Source organism: Lycorma delicatula, chromosome 1, assembly GCF_047948215.1.
Source record: "Lycorma delicatula isolate Av1 chromosome 1, ASM4794821v1, whole genome shotgun sequence".
In the NCBI taxonomy this organism is placed as follows: Eukaryota; Metazoa; Arthropoda; class Insecta; order Hemiptera; family Fulgoridae; genus Lycorma; species Lycorma delicatula.
Window position 1 is genome coordinate 341551462 of NC_134455.1, and position 25472 is coordinate 341576933.

Below are 25472 nucleotides of genomic sequence, written 5' to 3' on the forward strand. Positions count from 1 at the left end.
TTAAATAATATACAATTTTTGTAATTCTATTTATAAAATTAATTATAATTATATAGTGATATAATTTTACATATATATTTGAATGCGATTAAATTATTAATTTAATTACACCATAAATTTAGGGCAGGTTTGTGGAAGTTACCAGCAGAGAAATCGGTTAAATACACATCAATTCCTCTCAGCTGTTAAAAAAAAACTTAGTGAGATTTGTTAAATTGAGAGTTATAGAGCTGCACCACGTTACAATTCGGTCTGATCCATTCAACTTCAGCACACAGAGTAGTATATTTGATTTATTAGTTGGACAAGTTAAATAATTTCTTTATTTTTTTTTTTAATACCGTAATTACAACTTATTATAATGTGAAACACCTTTATTCATTACAACGATTTTCAATATAAATATTTAGCTCTTTATATAGTTAAATTCCTTTGTTCGAAAGAAAGTTATTTCTGTAAACAAGCAACAATTAAAATACTTATATATACATCAAATATATGACGTATAAAATGTGCATCTAAATCTCATGATCATGCAAGGTACAACTATTTTGTTGCTGAAAATACTTTTTTCACGTAACTAATAACAGGTTCTCAACTCTAATTAAAACGTGTGGCTTAATCACTGATGTATGGTTAAATGGAAAAAAAAAATATTGAAGAAGATATTTAAAATATTTAGGTAGGTAGTTTAATGTTGAAACGGAAATATTTAGAAATCTTTGTTTAGGATATACTTAGCATCTTTGAGTTTTCGGAAACGTATGATCTATGAATTCAACTACAAGTAAATCTATTTTCATGTGTGTTGTGGGTTGGTTTGTGTAGATGTGTTCATTCTATGGAAGGATGATTTGATTAGTGGTGAGGGTTAAGTAAGTTTACCAGTATTACTTCTTTATTTTTGCACGCCATATTTTAAAGTATTTGAAATATGTTGTAAGTTAAGAATGTAATTTAAAATGGCAATAACAATGGTAATAAATTATTTTATTGTTATTATTATGTTTACGATTGTATGGCAAAAGCAAATAATGTAAAAGGTAAAAATGAAATAAACACATTTTTTAAGCTATTTTAAAAGCATTTATTATTATATATTATTATATTATTTTATATGTATGTTATAGCCAATTATTAGTTTGAGCCTATACTAACAGTGTCTCACAAAGAAACTGAAAGAATTTCAGAACGTGTTCTTTAAGTTAAAACAAAGGGAAAAGTTCATATAGGTGTGGAACGAAAAAATGCTTTTCGAGTAAAGCTTGAAAATTACTTAGCTCTGATTTCTTCTCTAAAGGTAAAATGAAGCCATACTGACATTACCATAAATGGTAAATTTGATAGTTCCATGTTGTTTTTGAAGTGAGAAATTGAGTTTAACAAGACCCATAATTAAACTTCTAGTATTTTTTTTTAGAAAGTAAAACATAAAAACTTAACTCAAAACACAGTTTTTTCAGGTTTTACGTAAATTAATTTGTAAAATTTTCATTAATAAGTACTTTTTTCAACAAAATTTGTAGGGAATTATTCGAAAATCTATGAAAATAATGAAACGGAACGTGAAGATGAGTAAGAGATTTGACTTTATTAAAAACAAAACAGATCTAAACAGGGAAGGAAATACCGTAATTAAAAGCCAAACCAAGAATCATTTCAGTATTACCTTTCCCAATCCAGTTGTGAGTAAATATTATTTACATTTCCAGTAAGGCGAATTTCAAAAATAAATAATCCAATAATTTCACACTAAACAATAACATAAAACCTATGTCATAAACTAATTTTTACTTTGTCACGTAGATTAATTATAAAAAATTGCTTCATCGGTAAATAAAACAGAACTTTATGACGATTGTCTTAAAGCCAGTGGTAGAAATTCAGATGCTGTACAAAGTTTACAAGCAGTAAATTTTCAAACTCCTTTAGGTATAAGTTTTCTTTACGAAGTATTTGTCTTACTCTACTGCGTGACAAAGCGGGTGAATTTGAAATTCGTCTGGTACTGAGCTCTGTAGTAGACTGAACATTCCGAAATGTATTAGCCATTTATCGATACGACGGTTATTCTTGTCTATAGTCTTAGTTAAAAATCATTCAAAAACTAACTAACACGTAATGTGTGTGTGTGTGTGTGTGTGTGTGTGTGTGTGTGTGTGTGTGTGTGTGTGTGTGTGTGTGTGTGTGTGTGTGTGTGTGTGTGTGTGTGTGTGTGTGTGTGTGTGTGTGTGTGTGTGTGTGTGTGTGTGTGTGTGAGAGAGAGTGTGTGTGACGTACAATCATGAAAGGAGATGTTTTATTCATTCACATGGACCATTAGTGATAGAAAATTTTAAGAAAATTGATAACTAATTCTACTATAACTTGCAACATTGCACCTGGATAGTTTCCACAGCCAAGTTAGCAATTTTAATTAATGTTACAATACTTTTAACATTAATACAATTAATGTTAAAATGTATATTTACCAGAAACATACATTTTGCAACAAAAAGCTGGTAATTCTGTGAAACGTAGACTATTCTCATTCTGTACTGAATTTTTACAAACTGAATTATACAATAAGATCCAATTAAAAGTGAGAGTTAAAATATACTCAAGTTCAGAATTATCGTTTGTGATTTATTTTGGGAGATTTTTCTAGTATCAAAACTAAATCGTACTGTACTATCAAGATATCTATTTACTTCAACAAGTATAACTGATTGTTAAGGAGGTACTTGCATTGTGTACCCACTTTAATAAATATACAGTTCAAGGGGAACACGCTAAAAACTTGGTTCACAAGTTATTAGTGTTGTGCAAACTGTTTCAAACTGCAAAATCAACCGTAAAAACAGAATCTCAATTTCAGAATTCAAAACTACTGAAAGTGAAGCATTAATTGGAGAAAATCTATAAATTGCCTTAAATTATTATTAAGTCGACCTGTTAGGTCCACTTATTGAATTTTTAGACGGTAAGAGACTTATTTATAATTTAGAGAATATATTTGCTAAATAAGAATTGGAAAGATATGCAAATGAAAGACTTTCTGAAAGCATCTTGAACGAAGAAGCTTCCAATCCGAGCGCTGGAACAAGTATAATGAATACTGTCATAGGAGACTGGATAAAAATCAATCTATAAATCATCTCATTATCATAATTAATAAATAAAGACTAGTTATTTAATATTTGAAAACGTTATTAACGTCTTGTTTGGCTCGGTGTACTGCATAACATGGCATTTCATTCGGTGATGAAGGAACAGAGAAACTAATCTTACTCCTCACAATTCATGCTGTTTTTAATAATTCCATATTAAGGTAAACTTGTGACTCGTATTAAGAATACTGCAACTATTTCCGTGGGACGTTAACAAATATTGAACTGAAATTATTATGTGATAGAATAAAATTAATTTTTCCCTATTTTCTTATTTTTTCATTGCTATTTATAATATCGTACTAAAATAAATGACTTCGTTTTCATTGCCTACTCTTCATTTTTATGGTTCGAACAAACATATGTAGAAAAAATATTTTTAATATTACAGTTTTATTTTTTTAACTGCTGGTATAAATCTAACACACTGTAACAAGACCAGTATAATGGATCTGAGTAACGGATTCCTGACATTGAAAAAAGTAGTAGAAAATATAATAATGAGAGGAATCAAGAAAGTGGCAAAAAAGAACCCTTTTGGTAAAGCTAACAGGTCCTTTTAACAATCGTCCTTTGTAATACTGCCCGCTGACACATTTAAAAATATGTTATTCCACGAAAATAGTTACTGAACCCAGGTTAGGAAAGCAATGGAAACTGAGAGGGCTCGGTCATTCTCACCCCAACCAGAGAGGGCGGTCTGGTTCTGCATATCAAGAGGATAGGAGTATAAATATTTCAGAGAAGACGTTGAAATCAGTTCTGCGAGAGAGTTCTAACCTAGAAGTTATTGTGGGAGTTTGAAGCAAGAGTATTCTGCGAGAAGGTAAGTGAAGGAGCGATTGCAGGAGCAATCAGTAAAGGAGGTTAATGGAGGAGGACGCGATTAAGATGGCGTCACATTTAATTCTAGTACATGAAAACAAGAAGTGGTTAGGTGAATTACTGTTAGACTATAAGTGAAGAGATAATGTGCTGAATTTCATTCATAAATTGTTAGGGTAGTTTTATTTGTGAACAGCAAAGGCATTTTAAAGTAAAGTCAGTGAAAGAACTTTATACTTGTCTTATCTATAGTGCTATTGTTGTTAATACCAGGCAAGTTGTTAATGTGTTTCGTCAATGGGACTGAATGCTGCTTTTCAATATTTAAATACCTGCATATAAATCCTGTCGATCACTTTAAATTCTGTTTTGTATATAATCACTGTCTATTATTAACATTTATTATTATTATTATTGATTTGTCTGATTTTGCTTATGTTCTTAAACTAATAAATTGTAATTATATAAACATTTTCTATTGTCAGTCTCTCAATATCCCGATAGAGCTGCGAACACGCAACAATACCATAAATTTTTTTCCTACGATATTGCATTGTAAATGTACACATTAAAGTGCAACTTTATCAATAAGGTTGGTTAATTTTCTCAATCTAAACAAATGAAAAAAGAAAGGTTATGTGCAATTTTATTTATGTTCAGAATTTTTTCATTCTGTTCAAAAATGATGCATTTTCTCAGCTGAAAAATGTAGACAATTCAAACTACCAATCTTAGTATTTCCTGTGTACTGTGATAAAAATTAATTTCCTAGTAATTATATACAGTTACATCTTCTCATCGACGAGTAATTCTTTGTTCATCGTAATTAAATAATCAGAAGTAAAAAAAAATCACTTTTATTCTGTTAAAATAATATTATGAAATTGTTTAAGAAAAAATCCGGAAAATAATCTAATTAAATAAAAAAGAAAGGTAAAGCAATGGAATTCATAAACTAACGAAAAATTGTGATGTTTTTCTGTTGGCTGCAACATTCTGATGTTATTACTTTCATTGTGTTTATTTATTTTTTTAACCTCCAGGACCACCGTTAGGTATTGCTTCAGAAAATGAGATGAATGAAAAATTTTGTAGCGCGTGAAAATGCCTGACCGGGATTTGAATCCTGGGATCTCCGGATGATAGGCCGAGATGCTACTTTATCTTTGTTTATTATAAAGTACATGGTTACTATCGATTATATTTACTACCAAACACCTAATTTCACGAGGAATTGTAGAATCTTCAAGTTTCATGCCGATAATATAATTATAATATTGCTCTAAACTATATCTTACTTCATTGTCGAATTTTTCCTGTTGAATTCTTGTGGGCATAATGTATATATATAACCACAAGATCAATTTCATAGAAATTTAGATATGCTGTAGTAATGTACTTAAAGTCGTACATGTGAAAATTTGATAAAGATTGTTCGAGTCGTTTTTCCGTTGCGATTAATTTAATGTAGACAACAGGCAGCATAACCTCTATTTGAAGTTACGTTGACTCTATCTTGATGTTTTTTTTTTCGTATGAACTTATGCAGTGAGTCACTGTGTAGTGAGTGAATTGAAACCGGAAGCTTGTGTGTTGCGTCTAATCATTATATGTAATTATTTAATCAAATAACGGTTATAACAAACTAATTTTCTTATAAGCTGAAAATATATTTGTTTTCAGTTTTTTTTTAATAAACCTTTAATGTTTTTAACGATAAGTATTTTCGATCGACGTATACATGGTGTTGTTTAGTTCTTTTATATGCACCAAGGCAAGAAAAATTAATTTTTATTAATAAATTTTGAATTTGTAAATGTTATTGAATAAATCTTATAAACTTTTGAAATGGAAAAATTGAAATAAATATTTTCTGCTATATTTTTTTTTAATTAAAAAAATATATATATAATTTTTTTTTGCAGAATTTGGAATGACGTTTATTCATGAAAAAATATTTCTGTTAAAGTCTACAGATATTGTTTTAATCTTTAAGTAGAAATGAAAATTACTCTGTTTTCACTTATCTTTGGACAGGCTTTCCGTTATGCTAGCAGTAACAGCTATCATTTAGAAAAAATGGTTAGGATATAGCCCGCAAGCTACTTAAGACTTATCTGAGCATCAAAATATTGTAGTTTTAGCAAGGACAAGAAGGACTAAATATTACTATGGTTTTTTTCTACAGGCGTGTACTTTTTTATTTCAATATTTTATCTGTAACTATTACTAGTTATCTTACATTATGAATTTTCGTTATTTTAAATTTTTGTCTATTCTTCATTTTTATTCGCTCAGAAGAGGTTTGTAAATATTAAATACACTAAAATTTGTTTATAATGCGTTTAATAAAAAACTAATTTGTCATGGGACTTGGTTGAATTACAATAACATATTTTATTTTTTTATCTTATATTTTTCCAAATTTGAATACCTTCAAGTAACTTTGTGATTTCTTCTTTCTCTTTCATTAAATAATATACGTATTTTCATTACTACATTATTTTATATTATTATTACATTAAAAATCATATTCTTTCATTAAATTGTTTGTTTCTTCTGACCAGGGGTACTTGAACTCATTCTTTTATAACTTCTGAAAGGGCTTGAATGTCTTAATCTTTCTTCTTCAGCTTTTTCATAACGTCCTTCTTTAAAAGCTTTAAGACTTAGTTTAATATTTTAGCGATAATTAAACAAACTGTAACAAACAAAATATCTAAAATTAAATTTCGGTTGAAATTTCAAAATCTTTTTGAATTCAAAAGATTTCTATTTTCTTAGCTACAATGCTGAAAAGCGTTTTTGAAAACTTATTTTTTCTTATTTTAGCCTTTATTGAAGGGGAATTTAGATTTGGAAAAAACTTTAGATAAGCAGATTTGTTAAGCTTGACCTATATATGAATATTTTAGGCATACATGCCTCAGGCATGTGTACCTCAGCGTATATGTTGTTCTTGTGAGGGTCTATTTTTCAGTCACTCTGTAGTTAACTTTATTGTAGATAAAATTAAACAGAAATTCCAGAATAATTAAATAAAATTAAACAAAAATTAAACTAGAAAATCCAAAAATAATACGATTTTAAATCGTAATTTTCGATTAATATTAAATAATCAGATGTCTCACCAAATCTATTACATATACAAAGGTGTAATAATGCCTATTAAATTAACACATTTTTGAAAGAATATGAAATTTTATTACACTAATAACTTAAAAGAAAGTATTGTTATGGCGAAAAATTTCGGTTTTCAGATTTCAACGGAAATATCCATTTCGACCATCCCTGAATCCATTTTGATAGTTTAAGCGTGATGTCTGTACGTATCTCGCATAACTCAAAAACTAAAAGCCGTAGGATGTTACGATTTTGGTTTTAGGACTGTTGTAAAATCTTGTTTTGTACTATTCCTTTTGATTTCAATCGACTGAACCAGACGTGGCCAAAAAAGCCTAAAATCCCAAAAAATTTGGATTTTGGACTTTTTTCTGCAGTAATAAGCACTCATTGAGTCTTTCAACGATATATCATAAGTGATACTTATTTCCATTGGTTCCAGAGTTATAGCCAGAATGAATTTTTAATTAATGAAATATTTGGATCTTACAAGAGGAAGACACATCGGTTCGAACCAGACTTCATCTTCTCTTTTTTTTTAACTTTAAAAATATTGATTTTGTTAATAATTAATTATTATCCTCTGATTGTAAAAAAAAATTGCGATAAATAATAATTCAATATTAATATTAAAAAATAAAAAAAGAAGAAAAAAGAAAAAATATCAGAAGTTATTAATGAAATACAATTTTATGTTCTTTTCATTAAAAAAAAAGTGTATATGTAATTTAATAGGCGTACAAGGAAGTAATGCGGTGCCCACATCAGATTTTGTTTTTAAATAAACAAAACGTTGCTATAAAAAAAATTGCGGGTGAAGCCATGACGGGGGAATGCTATAATATATATATATATATATATAAGATAAAACTGTTTACTTTTACCCTTACTCTAACCAAAAGAATTAATAGAAAAGGGATGGTGCCACAAAACGGGCAAGACCCTTGTGGACACCTAATCTTTTATCTTTTACAAATAATATAAATTAAGTATAATTAAGTTAAGTAATATTATAATTGGTATTAGGATTACTCCATTAATTATTAATTCTGTAAAAGTGAAAGAAATAAAATAAATATATATATATATATATATATATATATATTTATGCAAAAGAATATGTCATGAATGGTTTATAATCAATACCCAGCAAAAAATACTGAAGATAAATTGAAGAAAATATGTGTATACTTTTTTTTTAGTGTTAGTGTGTACTAAGAAAGGATTTTTTTGGAATTCCAAATTTAAAGGGTTAAAAAGGAGAAAAAAATGAAATTTACAATTTTATTTTAATTTCTCAAAATAAATTTCTCAAAATAAATTAAGATATCAACTAGGCTTTTGGTGTGTGTAATCATCGTGTGAATATCTACAAAAATTTTCAAAATTTTTGAAATTCGACCATGAAATGGGTGAAGAAAGGTAAAATTTTTGAACAATAATTGTAAATTTTTTCCCATTTTCGACTATACTAAACGAGACATTTAATAGATTTGGGATTGCAAATACTCTTCAAATAAATATCTAAAAACAATTTAGGGTTTTTTTTTATTTCGATTTTTTAAGGGGTGTGACGGTTTACAGCACGGCAACTCAACCAACACCCACTGTCTCTCACTGTATGTGCAACGCGATTGGATGCACTGCCTCCCGTTACATGACTAAAAGCATAAAATAAAAAAAAAATTGACCGCGACGGAACAAAAGTAAACATATAGCGCAGACGAAGCCGTGACGGTGATGCTCATATACATATATATATATATATATATATATATATGTCGGAGAATAAAGTACAGTGGAGTATCTTCCGACAAAACGATGAGAATATTCTTTAGAATATCTGTATTTTTAGTAGTTTTAAGAAATGTACTATTACTTGTAATATTTTGTAAAATAAGGTTTAAATTGTTTTATTGCGGTAGGCTTAGGCCTAGGTAGGCACATGGTTGTCAACGTAGTCGGGATCCCAGGACGATAGGGGTATCATAAAATTAATAAGGAAAAGGAAATATGCAGTAGGCATATTATTTGAGAATATTGAGAAAAAGTAGTCTTGCTTTGGAACCCAGATCGAACAGACGTCCTGGTGATCGCGAATTCGTTATTTCCCTGAGCCTCGGTCTATCGCAAGTTGTTTTAATATTATTTGAATTCTAAATTGAATTAATCTTATATTATAATTCGTGTACTACTGAGTTATTGATAAGTGATAATTATCATTTGTAATTATTTCATTGTACGAGTTATCTACTCATTTTTATTAATTGGACTTTATTATAATCTTATATATTCTCCACTTGTAATAATAAAAATGAGTGAAACACAAAACGTTGAATCCCGGACAAATCTCCTCGCCTCTCCGACATATATATATATATAAATATATATGTGGCTTAGTTCTATAGTGCTACAACTCAAAAAATATCAATTTTTAGTTAATTATATCAAATTAATCGTTACGGCTTGCTCTATGATGTTCTATACTGATTAAAATTTCAGTTAAAATTGTAATGCACATTGTATGAAAGCAGATAAGGCGTTTAAGAAGTTTTACGAATTTGTCATTTTGTACAGTTCTATAGTGCTACATTTTGAATTGAAACTGGACTCTGTTAAAACTCAATATTACTTTTAGTTCTATACTGCTACAAGTCAAGATAGTGCAGTATAGATCTAAAAGATACTTCTGATTTTTACCACTTGTGGCAGCAGTGAGCACTATAGTTTTAATAAGTCTGAGGTTATGTTTTAGGATGTTTGGTTGTTTCTTTATTGAAGATTATGTTTGTGTAGAACAAAATGTAGTAGCTGAAACTGAATTGTCTTCTTCAAGTGACAGCGATGACAAAGACTATAAGGACTATATACCAAATGAACTTACGAACTCATTATCTGATGAAGGTAGTAATCCTCCTACAACACAAACCACTAATGCTAGAAACTCATCTTTCTATGAGGGTAGGAATTCTATGACACAATCATCTGAAATTACACCACTTAAGGAAGGTGGAAAAGGCGAGTTATCAAAAAAACGCAAGTGTAATTGTTCTGAGTGGAATAAAAATGTAGCAAAAATAAGGAGAAATCCTGGAAAACGTTATGTTAGTGCTTCTGGTAAAGAAATTTCAGAAAGAACATTACACCCACCTTGCAATATTAAATGTAGGACTTTTTTTTTTAATTTCAATGCTGTTCAATGTACCGAGTCTGAATGTCAGGCAAGTGATGATGAAAAATTGTAAAATTAAGCTTGTCGTGAAATATCCTATATTAGCGTACTGTATTACTTTTTTATTGTATACTTTGTCAGTATATTTCTATATTGTATTGTATTATTGTAGTACTGTGTATTAGTGTACTATAAATACTTGTATTGATACTAAGTAGTATTATTTTTCAATAAACGAATTATGAATTCTTTATTATGGTTTGATTATAATAAAATTTAAAAATTAACCGAAAAATTATACTGTTTTCTTATTATTGTTATCATCAATACTAACACTAGTTTATTATAAATTTCTGTATACATTAGTATTACCTTAGCTAAAAATGATAATAAAAGTTTTTTAATGAACAGCTGAGTAAACCTTAGAGTAGATCATCCTATTGGAAAGGTTACAAGTCTAATATACATGTGTCTGTTATTTTTGTTCTTTAGTGTTACAACTCAAAACTAAAATGAAAATAATTAAAAAATTAATAAACGTTAACTTTCTTTTAAATATAAACATTATGCGTGCAAAAGTATAATATTTTTACTTGATGAGATTTAAAAAAAATAAATATCTCCCAAATTTAATAAAAATATAAAGCTTTAAATAAGAAGAAAAAATTAAATTCACTGTTCTGTAAAATGTTAGGTTTTGACTTGCAGCACTATAGAACTAAGCCATCGATATATACATTATTCCACATATAACTCCACATTAATTTGAATTTATTTTTACTAGTTATTGCTCATTTTTCCCTCAAGAGGCCTAATTTCACAACTCCGAATCTCAATAGTTCTCAATATATCAGTAAACGAAATTTCTCTTGATGACGAAAACAAAATTCACCTCAATAAATTTTAAACATCTCGAATAATAATATTTTTTTCTGACCACAAGTGTGTTAAAAAGTTTACTTATTTTTTTAAGTTCTAAAGCCCTTTTAGGAGAAAAAAATCCAGGGATTTGTTGTTTATAATGGACGAATAAAAAGAGTAAATAAATCTTTCTAAATTCTAAAGGGTGTATAATTTTTACAGGAATTATACACCCTTATACACAGAAATAGATGAAGGATATAGTATTGCAGGAATTATACATAGAATTATTATTAGTGATCTTTTTCTACTTATTTTTTTAAATATTCCTATTTACTTTTTTAAAATTTGTATTAATTTTGATTTTGTAAGTAAAGTTTAGAAAGGCTTTACAAATAAAAAAATAGTTAATATAAGGACCATACATGAGTAAATAAACACAATGAAGTAAAAATACAAAAAACATCGAAAAACGTAAATGCTCAAATCTCCTTCAAACGATCACTGCCTTATGTATTAGACTGTTTTCAGTTCTAAAATAATATCCATAGAGAGTTGTAATGTCTCAGTGAGGTTCTTAGGAATTTTACCTATAGCCCTGACAAATTTCACTAGGAAAAAAAAATTTCACTATCTACAAATTTTTTTAAATTTCTCTTTCACGGTTATATTGTTTTACCTTGTACTTTAATTTAATTTTCATATTACTTTCTGGATTGTCATAATAGGATTCATAACTTATTTCTCATCATTGCATTTTTTTTTCTTTAAAATCTGTGTTGAACCAATATTCTTCCTATCTAAATAACCTGTAACCTGCTTTGTACTCAGATAACTGAGGAATCCTGAGTTTTCTAACTTGCAGTCTTTTCTGAGATCACCATTAATTTTTCTTTACCTTCTTCAATCATTCCTCAACCAATAATCTTTCTCTATTATGCGATTCTTCTATACATCCTTATCACCTGTACTCTCTCAAACAGCTATTTTCCAATCATACTTCTGAATTAGAATATTTTGATTTCAGTTTTCCTAATTGCTATCTTATTTTTTCATCTACTACATTCTGACCCCGTAGGGGAAGACTCCCTCCGTCAATCCCTCCGTTCCTATCCCTTATGGGCTTTACCGAGATCATCTTCGAAACCTCGACTTTTGACATATTCCAGTCCGCCTCGGCCAGGATGCCACGAGTGACATTCCCATCGTTGTACTACTATTTAATAAATTCAAAACAAAACACATCTCACCGAATCGTAAGTAATACTGAAAGGACCTAACTAAACAAAGGAACTGAACTACGTACCCGTAGAAGGTAAACGTGAGTTCAACACACAAGACGAATCATAAAAACGAAACATAAAACAGCACTGTAACATTGAAACAAAACAAAACAAAGGACAGACGTTATGAAGTTTCACAGTGGTCAGACGTGTCTCTATGACTCCTTGCTAGTTTGTTTATTTTTTCGTTCTCTATCGTTTTCAGTTACTGAAAACGTTTTTTCGTGTTCTTTAGTGTGTTTTTTAATAAACTATTATTTCGTAGTATTCGTGGCTAAATTGTTTGCCATACTTCCAGCATTCAAAGAACATGGTAGGTGTCATCCAGTTGTGCATACTGAGGACACACCCCAGAATCTACCAGACCAAATTTCTGCAGTCTGTCCCTAAAAACACCATTACCGAAAAGAAATTGCATCACATATTTATTAGGGTGCACCCAAGAGGCGTCACGCTAACCAACAACATTTGGAAAGAAATCATGTGCCTTTATATACGTCAAGCGTAGTTCTAACCTTTCAGAGTTAAAACTCTAAGATCTAATTTACTAGCATGGATTTCTAGATATTCATATGATATATAAGTCTTCATTTGTCATGTAATTAGTGTACAACAGTTTCAGCCGCGGAATAATTCGTTGGTTGTGAAACTGTGTGTACATTAAGTAATTGCCGGATAACCAAGTATTGTTAAGCACTTCCTTTATTTACTTTATATTTACATTGAATTAATCATTATATTACGTTACAATGGTTTCATACTATTAGCTAAGTTTATATTTTTAAACATATATTAAATATACCATCTTGCTAGAAGAAATATAGAACTTAGTTTTACTTCAACATTTTAAAGGAAAAACTGTCAAAAACATACTATTAATAAATCTAAAAATGATTAAGACCAGCTGTTTCATTAACAAATAAGAAAAAAGAAGATGACAGAAGATGTTTACATTTAATCAAGAGGACAAAGAAAAAAATGAACAATTTTGTAAAAATGTACAAAATGAACAAGCTTTTCATTTGCCTTGAATAAGAATTCCTATTCATTTCATAGTTACTTGTATTACTTAACTTTTCCGAATAAAAAAAAATAGTTCAAAAACTAATATATTAGCATTATAAAGTACATTCTGTATGGAATTAAAGTGAATATAATTCTCCAAGAAATGTCATTCATGCTTATAAAGAAAAACCTGAGAAAAATACTTGAGGAAGAAATACATTCATTAATCGTACATTCACTAAGACAAGTATTTAAAATTTTATCAAGTTTCATTAAATAAAAGAAGATTATTCAAAAAAAAGGAAAGTTTCCACTTACATTTACTTTAAGGGATTATAGAAAATTATTATAACAATAAAAAACTGATAGCAGAAATATAATTATTGACAATAGACTGCTTGTTAAAAAGTTAAATCCATTATGATTATTTCAAAAAATAAAGCAACGATAAAAAAATTTTTAATTTTTTAGAAAGAGAATAAATTCTTTGGTTGTTATTAAGGCTAAGAATCTACTCCCATTCTTTTATCCCAAAATGTTCAAATGAATGTTATTAGACTAATTAAAAATCATTAATAACTTGTAGATCACGATAATAGCTGCTGATTACTAGACATTAAAGATAATATTTGACTGATGCTAACATTAACATTTTTTTACAGAATTACATAAACACAGTTATTTATGCATTTTTATAAATTAACGTAATACCACATACTTATTTGTATGCTTCACTAAAATCGAGGTCAGTTTCTGTGCTACATTCATACATTTTTGTTTATGTATATGGCGTTAGTATAAAGATTTAGTTATAGTTTAATACGAACAACCGATATCCGAATTCGATTGCAGGGATTCGTGTTCTTTTAAACTGAATTTAGATTTAATAATATGTTATCATCACGTAATAGTAAATTGGATCATATTATGGATGATTTCATTCCTCTTTACAGATTCCAATAACGTTCTAGAAGAAATAATCCATTTCTTTTATCTTATAGGATATTGGAAACATTATTACCGATAATCATATAAGAGGATCACATTATGTGCACTCAAAACAAACGATGTTTATGACATTTTCATTTTTAGAACTAGTCTCTAAAGGGCTGAACTTTTATTTTTATTTTTGTGTAACAGAATCTAAAGATATGGCAGCTTTCGTGACGATTTGCACAATTTTCACATCGTTTGATAAATTCTATTTAATTTCAGTCTGGAGTTTTCTTTCCAAAGAAAATTCATTCGTTATTAAAATTTTGATTAAATATAATGCCAAATATAGAGCAATAGACTTAAAAAATGAAAAAAAGTATAAAGCCTAAAGTAAGTGAAATATAATTTTTGTTTTTACAAAATGGTTGGCGAAAATGTTACAAGACTACTGACACTTACAAAAGGGAAGCGAATTTATATTTTACCGACTTATTCACTTACGTCGAAGCTTTTCATTTGCCGTGAATCAAAGACTCCTGTTCCCTTCATAGTTACTTGCAATACTTATAATACTTAACTCTTCCGAATAAAAAAATTACTTCAAAAAACTAATATATTAGCGTTATAAAGTAATATATTATTATTCTGTATGAAATTAAAGTGAATATAATTAAGCAAGAAATATCATTCATGTATATAAAGAAAAACATGAGAAAAATGCTTGAGGAAGAATGAAAACAGCTCGTACATTCACTAAGACAAATATTTAAAATTTTATCAAGTTTCATTAAATAAGTGTTTTAAATTATATTAAAACAAGATCATTAGTTCTCAAACTTTTTCGCCCACCGCCCACATTGAGAATCAAAACTTATCTAGCGCCCCCCAATATTTTTTAACTTACTATCTGTTAAAAATAATAATTGCAATTGCTGCTTTTAAGTTGCACTCTTAAAAAGAGTAACTGTAATTAATTTGTTTAAACGTTGTTTTTATGACAAAAGTGACATTTTCTCTTTAAAGTGGAATATTCAAGTTCAGAAAAATAGTAGAGACATACAAAAAAAGAAATTAAAGTCCTAAGCTTTTAAACAATTTTAATGCAGTTTATAAAAATAAATTCGTTTCCCCCATGAGTTTGATCAAACACGGACAAAAACTTTCAAATTTTAAAAAAGTTTTCTTCTCACTCATTTATTTTTTATTTGATGATTTTTGAAATCTGAAGTATACTGTCAAAAAGTAGCTTTAATTTTTTCTTTTTAATCGTCTCTCTCTAAGCCTCTTGGTTGCAAAGATAAAGTAGTTATAAAATACAGGTGTTCTTTAATTTTTTGTACTCGTGTAGTAGGTATTTAATTTTAGTTTCAAGTATCAGGAAAACGACTTTTGCCTTTTTTTTCATCAGCCATTGCTGAAACCCTCCTGAAGGCCTCCAATGAAAAATAAGCCACGTTTTTATCCAATATCCATATAAGAATGTTGATAAAAAAAAGTAGTAATAAAAAGCTAAGCTTTTGTGACTTGCCAAAGAAAAACTTGATTAAAATGAAATAATTAATTTTCTCGGTTTTATTTATATATATATTTTTTTTTTCATTTTATCATTAAATTTCTATTAAAGCATATTTAAAGTTTTAAAATTTTTATAACTCCATTATTAGAAACAGTTAGATAGTCGGATTTTCGTACGTTTCTCTGGATTTAATTTTAGTAGCTTTCCTTTTACTTTCCCGCCTAGTACTAAAGCAGAGCTACAGCTGTAGAAGGGAAAGTATTGTAATCGGTCCAATTTGGGCATATGCTGTTTCATCGGATCTTGATATTTTGACTCCTCAGGACCCCAAAAAACCGGATGGAAATTTTCAGGATGTTCGTGTGCGCGCGCGCGCGTGTGTGTTCGGTGCCACACTCTAAATCACCTTAAATCTTCAGAATTACTGGACCAATTTTGACCAGACTTTATCAGATTTAATGGTCATTGATGTCATTACATTATCAACTTAAAAGGTCGAAGGGGTGAGGCTGTAGAGCAAGGTGTCTAATTAAGGGCACATTTGTTAATAATTTAAAGATAATATATCTCAAAAAGGTTTTTTTCAAAATCGCATCCCACTCCAAAAAATGTCCTAAAGTAGTGGCTACGAGTGTATATTGCGTCAACAGAACCGCTTTTACCGCAAGGTGCGCTAGTGTAGCACTGACGTGCTAAATTAAGTTGTGTGTGTGTGTTTGCGTGTGTAAGCCGAGGCACGGGGAAATCCTACAACTGTGTTGTCAACTTCTATCAATTCCAATAAATTTATTCCAGATATTTAATAGTGTATTTAAAATTAAAATAATTTCCCACTTGTAAAACTGTTCCTACTAAATGTTTCTTGTTCGTAATTTATTGTTCACTGTCTAATAATATAAAAGGAACTTTTCTTCTCATTTAAGCGTCAGATTTTCTGAAACTATACCATCAAAGAGGCAAAAAAATAATGATAATTTTTTTAAAATTAAAAATATTTTTATCAAAATATTTTAAAAGTTTTATTATAATGAATATGAATAGTTTTGCCGTCTTCATAATAAAGACATACCATGTAATGTAATAACAATTAAATTAATTATTTAACAGCGAATATGGCTTTATCCAAGAGATTTCCATAAATATAAATAGACAACGGTATTTGATATTGTAACTTAACTTGTTTATTTTCGTCTCGAAAGGCCAATGAAGGAAATTATTTTTCAAAGATGATCGTTTTGACTTAGTGATGCACAAAATCTTTGTCATGGGCATCACGTACATTAAGGATCTCTTGAACACTGTCCTGCGGACGTCTTACTTTCCAGCGGATTGGAAGATATCATAGGTGGTAATGATCTTGAAACCAGGGTAGTCTGCACAGGAGGTTTCTTCTTACTGACCAATTAACCTCTTACCGGTCACATTTAAATTGTTTGAAAAGCTGTCTGGCTTAGGGCAATTTTGGAGGGGGAGGGGATATTCCGGACCCCAATTTGGGTTCAGGCACGGCCGCTACACAATCAAACTATCCCATAGAATCGTGAAAATCATCAGTGGATGTCCGGAGGAAAGAAAATTCTGCTCGGAGGCATTGTTAGACATCAAACAAGTCTTTTATAAGGTATGGTTGCCTGGCTTGCTCTATAAATTAAAATTAAATATTCCACAACCCTACTATCTTGTCTTACGGAATTATCTTGAGAGACGTTTCTCTCAGGTAAGATGTAATGATGAGTTATCGAAATTCTTTGACGTTAGGTAGAGTGTCCCTCGAGCTCTGTACTAGGTCCTGTGTTATATTCCATATTCACAGTGGACCTTCCAGCCCTGAAAGATTGCATCGTCGCTACATTTGCCGATGACACTGCTATCATTGACGTTAACGAAGACCCTGGCTTAGCCTCTTGGGAGCTGCAAATGGCATCAGATCTTATTTGCGCGTGGCAGAAGAAATGGAGGATAAAAGTTATTCAGTATAAATCAAAGCATGTCACACTCGCCATGCGAAATGGTGATAGTCCCAGTGTGTATTTGAATGGTGTCTTGATCCTACAAACAGAGAGTATGCGGTACCTAGGTCTTCTCCTAGATCGGCGTTTGACCTAGAAGTGTCACGTGAGGATGAAAAGAAAACAACTAAACTCGATGAAACTGCATTGGCTGCAACGGAGAAACTCACGCCACACGTTATCCAATAAAGTACTGATTTACAAGCTACGACCAATCTGGACTTATGGTGTGGAGTTGTGGAGAACAGCAAGTAATAGTAACATAGATGTCATACGACGCTTCCAAAACAAAGTAACAAGAGCAATTGCAGAAGCACCATGGTTCACACGAAATGATGAAATTCACGAATATCTAGAGCTTCCGATGGTTCGTGAGACAGCGCAGTGTTAAATACCAGCAGACTTGAAAATCACGTCAACCACTTAGCAATCAACCTTTTTGACAAGAGCAGGGACGTCCGAAGGTTGAAACGTCCACATTTGCTTCACTTACGGGCTACCATGACAGTGTGATAAATGACAACGCCAAATCTAGTGATATTATTTTATTTTTTATTTATTAATGTTTTGTTTTTGTGGACTATGAAGTGTTGCTGACAGAAATATTTTTTCTAATGGACTTTAAGATTACTGATAACTATTATTATGATTTACATATTATGGGAATTCCTTGAGAACCACTTATCATGTGCTTCTTGTCAAGCGACTTACTTATGGTTCCACTTAAGGAGCCGATTGTAAATATACTGGTTGTTGAACAAAAAAAGAAAGATGATCATAGCCCAAACGTGGATAAAAAAAAAACCGGAGAAATGGAAAACTAAAAATCAAAGAGCCAGTATCAAATTATTAAAGATTACTACTATATAAAAGTAAAAATGATATATTTAAGTAAATCTAATAATAGTTAAGTAATCTATAAAAAAAAGAAAATATTATTCAAACGATGAAAAACATCAAACGGTGTTTCGATTCTCAACTTTAGAATCGTAATTTTTTTCTTTGATCACCATTTATCTCGTTACTTTACACTGATGAAAAAGGACGTAGAAAAATAAAATTAAAAATATATTAATTAATTGATATCGGTAAAAACTAAATTAAAATTAATTGTTAGAAAGGAATAACTTATTCATGAAGCCAGTTAATTAGTCTATAATTTAAAAGTTAATAATATTGAACATAAAGAATAATAAGATTGTACTAATCTTTAAGTTAATAATGTTTTGTAATCGTAAATAAATTACAAAAATGTAAGGTTGCAACTACTATGTTCAAGGAAGAAAAGTTATATCAAAAGTGAGAAAAATAATTTTAAAAGAGAGAGAGACTGAGAAAGAATGAGTGAAAAGGAGAGGAAAGCTTAAAGGAGCTTGAGCGAAGAAAATGTAATAAGAAAGTCGTTTGTGATGACGCTTTAGAAAGCCGACAATTTCATTAAAATAAAGATTGAAAAAGAAGATGAAACATAAGGATTGGTAAAACCTTTATAGGAAGGCAATGAATCTGTCTTCCACAAAGAAAAGTTTTATCTCGTTTCATTTATGTTATACTTAGGTGTAATATTTTCTTAGTTACTACGTCGGTATTTGTGTTCTGGTCACAAGTCTTTCGTGATGACTGCTGCAATAAACTCCGACATTTCCTGTTGGGCTTTAACCCGTTTACTTCTCTTCCTTATCTTAGTATTTTTCCTTATTCCAGTGGGAGGATAAAAGTTTTAGGCTCCCCGCTGCCAACGTCTCCAACCGTCAGAGGATAAAATGTTATGACTTCCTCGATGGGAATCTGCTCGTCGGGTTAAGGTAGCTGCTGACATATTTCTTAGAGATCGTACTAATCTCCTCAATAAAGTTTTACTTAATAAAAACAATCAAACGTATTGAATTTTAAATAAAAATGTTAACCGAGGAATTTATAATCAATAATAATTGTATCAGAAGTTTGTTACAACTTAAAATTCAAATTTATATGCGATTCTTAATAAAGTTGCTAGTTGTTTATTACTTAATCACGTAATCAGTTTTGTCGTTACAGCATTTAGAAAATTGTTCCTACAATTATGTTTATTTACCATACCTTTAAATACTTCGTAGTATGATCACAAAATAACACTTTCAGTAACATTTAATCATTATCCATAATTCCCATATCTATTCAGCCAAGTTAGTTAATTTACTAAAGTTTTATTTCAATTTTAAACAGACATTTTTTTGATTGATTTATATAACAGTTTCTACTTACCAACAATCTTTAATAGTATATTCGAGCGCTTTCGTATTAGTAATCCATCTTCAGGAACATTGATGTGTTATTTTTATTTACTTCACATATCATTAATTATACTAACTTGAATTTTAAAAACAAAAATTATAAATACTTTGCTCGTCAAAAGGTAAAATTATGTCAACGTTATTCATCATGTTAGTATAAAGGTCTCAATTGTTATCGATTTCATCAATTCTTACCATAACAGATCAATGTTCCTAAGGATGGATTACTAATCCGAAAGCGCTCGAACATACTAATTAAAGATGGCTGGTGAGTGGAAATTATTACATAAATAAATGATATATCAATACCAACTGGGCATGATTAATAATATTAATTTGGTTGATTGTCCTTATGATAAAATGAACATTAAAAAGCCAATTTTCCATTATTTATTATTGATCAGAAAACCTAATGTTCGTGTTTACTCCACTTATTTTCTTAACTTCAAAAACGGTATAAATTACAATTTTATTAAAATTATTAACACTAAATAAAAATCAATTAATTAACATGTATTTTAAAAGACGAATCAGATTTGTCAAAACATTTTTCAGTATAAATTTTTATTTTTCAGTATAAATTCCCTTCCTTAGTGACCAAGATCTAGGTGCACCCGTACGTAAAATTAAATTCCCAAACTATTTCAAATAAAATAATTTTTTTGCAGAAAAAATATTACTTTGTCGATTAACTTATAAAAAATTGTAACCAAAAAATATAAAAGATGGATACTTGTCGGTTAGCGTCTCACCTAATTTATTCTGTTGGTTGTATGGACGCTACTTATTTTTTCCCCTTTTTTTGTCAAACATTTCCATTAAAAACGTATATAACCTTAAAAAAACTTCTTTTTTTTTAAAATTATTTAATGTTAATTAGACGAGGTTAACGCGTTAGTTTACGCTGATATCGTAAGAAGTTCAGTACCTGCAATCGTTATAAATTATCGCTTGCTTCGCTCGTTAACCGCACCTAATTAACTTTAAATATACAAATTACACACGGTACTTGGGGGAAATAATAACTTTCAAACTTTTAGTGTTTCATATTTATTTTATCAGTCCCAATATTAAACAATAAGTCAGGTGGGACGCTAACCGACGAGTACCAAACCATGAATTTCGATACTTATTTTTATTTACTATTAAACTGTATAGTAGATGCATTGTACAGTGGAGTGAACCTGAGTGAATTTGGTGTTCCAGTTATTTCCCGATCAATGATCCCGAGACGTGCATAGCAAAAATGAGACTAAATAATATTATCTCTGAATCCTATATAGTTATACGTTTAGAAAACTTTTTCCTAACGGGTAATTGCCTTCAAGGGACCACAAGTCACAAACATGATGCAACGATACTATTTATAAAGTAACTTTTTATAAAAAATTCTTAACTGGTGCATGTGGGCATCTTTTAGTAGCCAAAAGAGTAATTACTTCATTTTTCATGGATTATTGCGTAGGTTGTTTACGATTTCAGTAAGAATATAAATCAATTAGAATTAAGAATATTTTTCATCGATCTAATTGAAGAAGATACGATTCAGCAGTTCTGAAAGCTCCACAGCCCAAAATTTCATAAATTTTTAATGACATTCGTAATTCAATTTAACTTACTTTTAAACTCTTTTTCAAAATATTCAGTCAACTTTAACATAAAAAAAAAACTATTATAAGAATACAAAATTACGTAGGTTGAGGCATTTACATTCGTTCTTTGTTACATACTACTACGGTAGCCTTATTGAGATTTATCATTAATGATTAATTGTAATATAATTTCAGTTTTAAACAAAACTATGTGCAGCAGTAATTCACTGAAAATAATGCTTTAAATAAAGTAATCATGCTATTTAATCATATTGTCACGTGTTCGAGACGACAAGGATAAAGGTTACACACGCAAAAATTTCTTATAAATACAGTTTATTACTCTGAAATATATGAAATTAAATAAATAATAATTGTATAATATATAAAATAGTAATTCAAATTAAAAACAAAATTGATTTAATAACAATCTTACATATATATATATAAGATTGTTATATAACTATATATATATATATATATATATATATATATATATCACTCAGAAAATCCGAATTGATAAAATTCTGAAAGTAGAGAGGAGAATTGTCAGAACGTGTATCAATAAAAAAACACCAAAAAGAAGGCTAATGGTGGATTGTGCCACATGAGGTGGTGTATCGAGAAATAAAGCTTGTCACTGATACTATGCGGAAAAAAAGAATCTCTTTCTTTGGTCATCTCATAAGGACACCGGAAACAAGACTGTTAAGAAATATCATTGAAAAGCTCTGGTTCCTAGAAGTACGATGGATCAAAGAAATTAGAGAAGATACGAAAGAATTGGGAATTTCCCTGACTGACCTACAGAATAAAACTGGAAAAATTACAAAGCTAAAAGACAAAAACATTAGATTTAAACAAAAGACAGACAAACGACAAAATACAACGAAGAGGATGTTTACAGATGAAGAAAAGAAAGCAAGATCTGAACGGATGAAGAAATACTGGGCAGCTCGGAAGAGTAAAATAACACGCTTTTCTCAGAAAATATCTAACTAAAATTGACAAGTGGGACCATTTTGGCCGTAAAAGCATAATAATAATAATAATACGTATAAATTTTTGATTGTTTGTATATCCCGTATGCGTTCTTATACCATTCAGCCGTTTGCGATGAAACTTTCATAAGTTGTGCGCACGCCCGTGAAGGTTTCTGAATTAGTTCAGACTCGCTAGGTGGCGCGGGGATCGAGATATTTCAAAAAATTGTATTTATGGTCAGATTTGGCTCCGATTCAGAATATCTTTTAGTTACGTGAAAAGAAGTGTTTTTACAAAAAAATGGACCCGCTAGCTGGCACTGGGGTCGAGTATATCGAAAAAATATGTATTTATGGTCCTATTTGACTCATATCAAGAATATATATTAGTTACGTAAAAATAAATATTTTTACGATATAGGGAAGAAGGGAAAAGGGGAAGGGGTGATGATTGGAATCGGGAAAGAGGGAAATTTAGAAAATGTTAAATTTTGTGATGTTCCGTAATGTTTAATGTTTTATCAAACTTTTATTTGTGTTCGTTTAATCTATATTTATATATATATATATATATATATATATATATATATACTCAAATCTAGCAATAGCGAAGCATTGCCGGGTCAGTTAATTAAATTACAAGGCACCAAAATACAATTACGATTTACTAGTACACTTAATAATCACTAGTAGAAAGTAATATTTATTTAACAATAAGATAAAAATCGAAAAAATCTACAATTGATATAATTCACTTTATGTAATTATTATTCACTTTTGCTGTCTACAACAGAACCACCCTTCAATTTATGAATTTCTAGAATACTGTCACTTTTACTTCCGTTTCCTGTTTACAAATAAATCACCGAATATCTTGTTTTTTCAACCACTGCCCAAATTGGAATAGTCGTTACGCATTCTTCACTCGTTCCTATTAAACACTGACCGTTACCGCACTCTACACCGAAATCAAACTTAAAAAGCTACTAACTCTCCGCTGGTTCCTGGCAGTATTTATAACTCCTGGACTGCAGAACCAGTCCCAACCTTTCCTTTTGATTGTTCAATAGTAATAATTTTCACTGTTCGCGTTTTTACGCTTTTTTATAATCCCTGTACTAGAAAGAGTCCCTTTGTTGTTCTAGATTCTTAACTACGTCCTTCTAGATTCTTACTTCTTTATTTTCTCTTTCTTTCTTCTTTTTGGGTGCTTCTCTAATCATTACAATGTGATGATGTGAAATTGCTGATATCCGTGATTAATCTTTTTAGTTTATTCAACAAAAGTACGTTATTATTTTTGGTCGTACGGTGTTACTGGGATGTGAAATTGAACTTGCTTTACTTGTTTTGGGATATAAGGAATACGAAAATACAATTCATGTATAAAATATTGTGACTGGAATATTTCAAAATCTACAAGATCAATATAATTGAAATTTTGATATGCTGTAGTAGTTTATCTAAAATTGTACACGTGAAAATTTTATGAAGATTGGTTGAATTGTTCTTGAGTTTTGTTCAATTAAATTTCGATAACAGAAAACATAACCTCAATTTGAGGTTATTTTGACTGTATAGTGGTGTATTTTTCTCTAGGCGCCTGTACAGTGAATCACAGTGTTGATTGAGTTGAAACAAGTTTCAAAGAGTAGGGAGTATACCCTACGCAAAGCATCTTGATGCTTTGCGTAGGGTATACTCGTTAATCGAATGTATGTAGTGCATTAAACTCTGAAAATCACTGCGTTTCTGACTGCGAAATAGTGAAGGCGTCGGAAACGAAAAGTCGGTCTTCTTGTGCAGAACCGCGCAACTGTTTTTTTGAATTATAATATCTAAAAAATTAAGTAATATTTATTTTTTTAATAAATTTGGTAAATTCAATAATAAATTAACTTCTAAAATATAATTTATTTCTTCTTAACAACGGCTTACTGCTATAATATGAAATATCTATGAAAAGTATATAAGAGTAATCATATTTTCTTTAATGATAAAAGATTTTCTTATTTATTCTCTCTTAGCTTGTTCATCAAGTAGCATGGCTAAATATAATATTGTTTTTTTTTTTTAAATCCATGCATAAATTACGTCGGATTCATACAAAGGAATGGGCGTGTAAGATTTAATATTTATATTTGAAATAATGCCCCTGTACTTTTTGACCCACCAATTTTCACACTATATATTTCAGATGTCGGAAAGGTTATTAATCTATATATCGAGGATTACGAACGAAGCAAACGGTCAAAGCCTTCTTAACGGTCTGTTAAGGATATTAATCAATCACAATGCCGTATCCATAAAAATTCGCTGCGGTCCCTGAACTTTCTTTATAACTTTTAGCATGAAAGAGATATCTCATTTATCACAGCCTTTTACAGTTCAGATGTTACTGAACTGTAGTATTATAATTTCTGATAAAGGGTAAATATTATTATACCCTAAGTTTTACTCGTATACGTCAGACAATACGTTATATCTACCTCCTACTGGCAGATAAATTTGAAGACAAATCGCTTACATTGATTTACGATCTTCGTGTAATCATAATATTCATCCTTCATGTTAATCATTTGTTATTAGTCGAGTAATAAACTCAATTTTGTTCAAAACTGAGGTGATGTTAATATTAATAATTTTATGGAGCATTCTATATGATTAAGTTACATGCGATAAATTATTAATAAAAAATAGTTATGTAGCTAAGAATTATGTAACTGATCTGTAATGCAAAACGTT

General features: G+C 29.7%; 1 long non-coding RNA gene across 2 annotated transcripts in view; it reads right to left on the bottom strand.

The window, feature by feature from the left end:
* Positions 1 to 6312: 6312 nt before the first annotated feature.
* The window catches only part of LOC142318381 (uncharacterized), a 309019-nt gene continuing 289859 nt past the window's right edge, over positions 6313 to 25472 (bottom strand). For both annotated transcript variants that reach the window (XR_012754897.1, XR_012754898.1), the window contains exon 3: positions 6313 to 6675. This is a non-coding gene — a long non-coding RNA (uncharacterized LOC142318381). The remainder of the gene's footprint in view (positions 6676 to 25472) is intronic.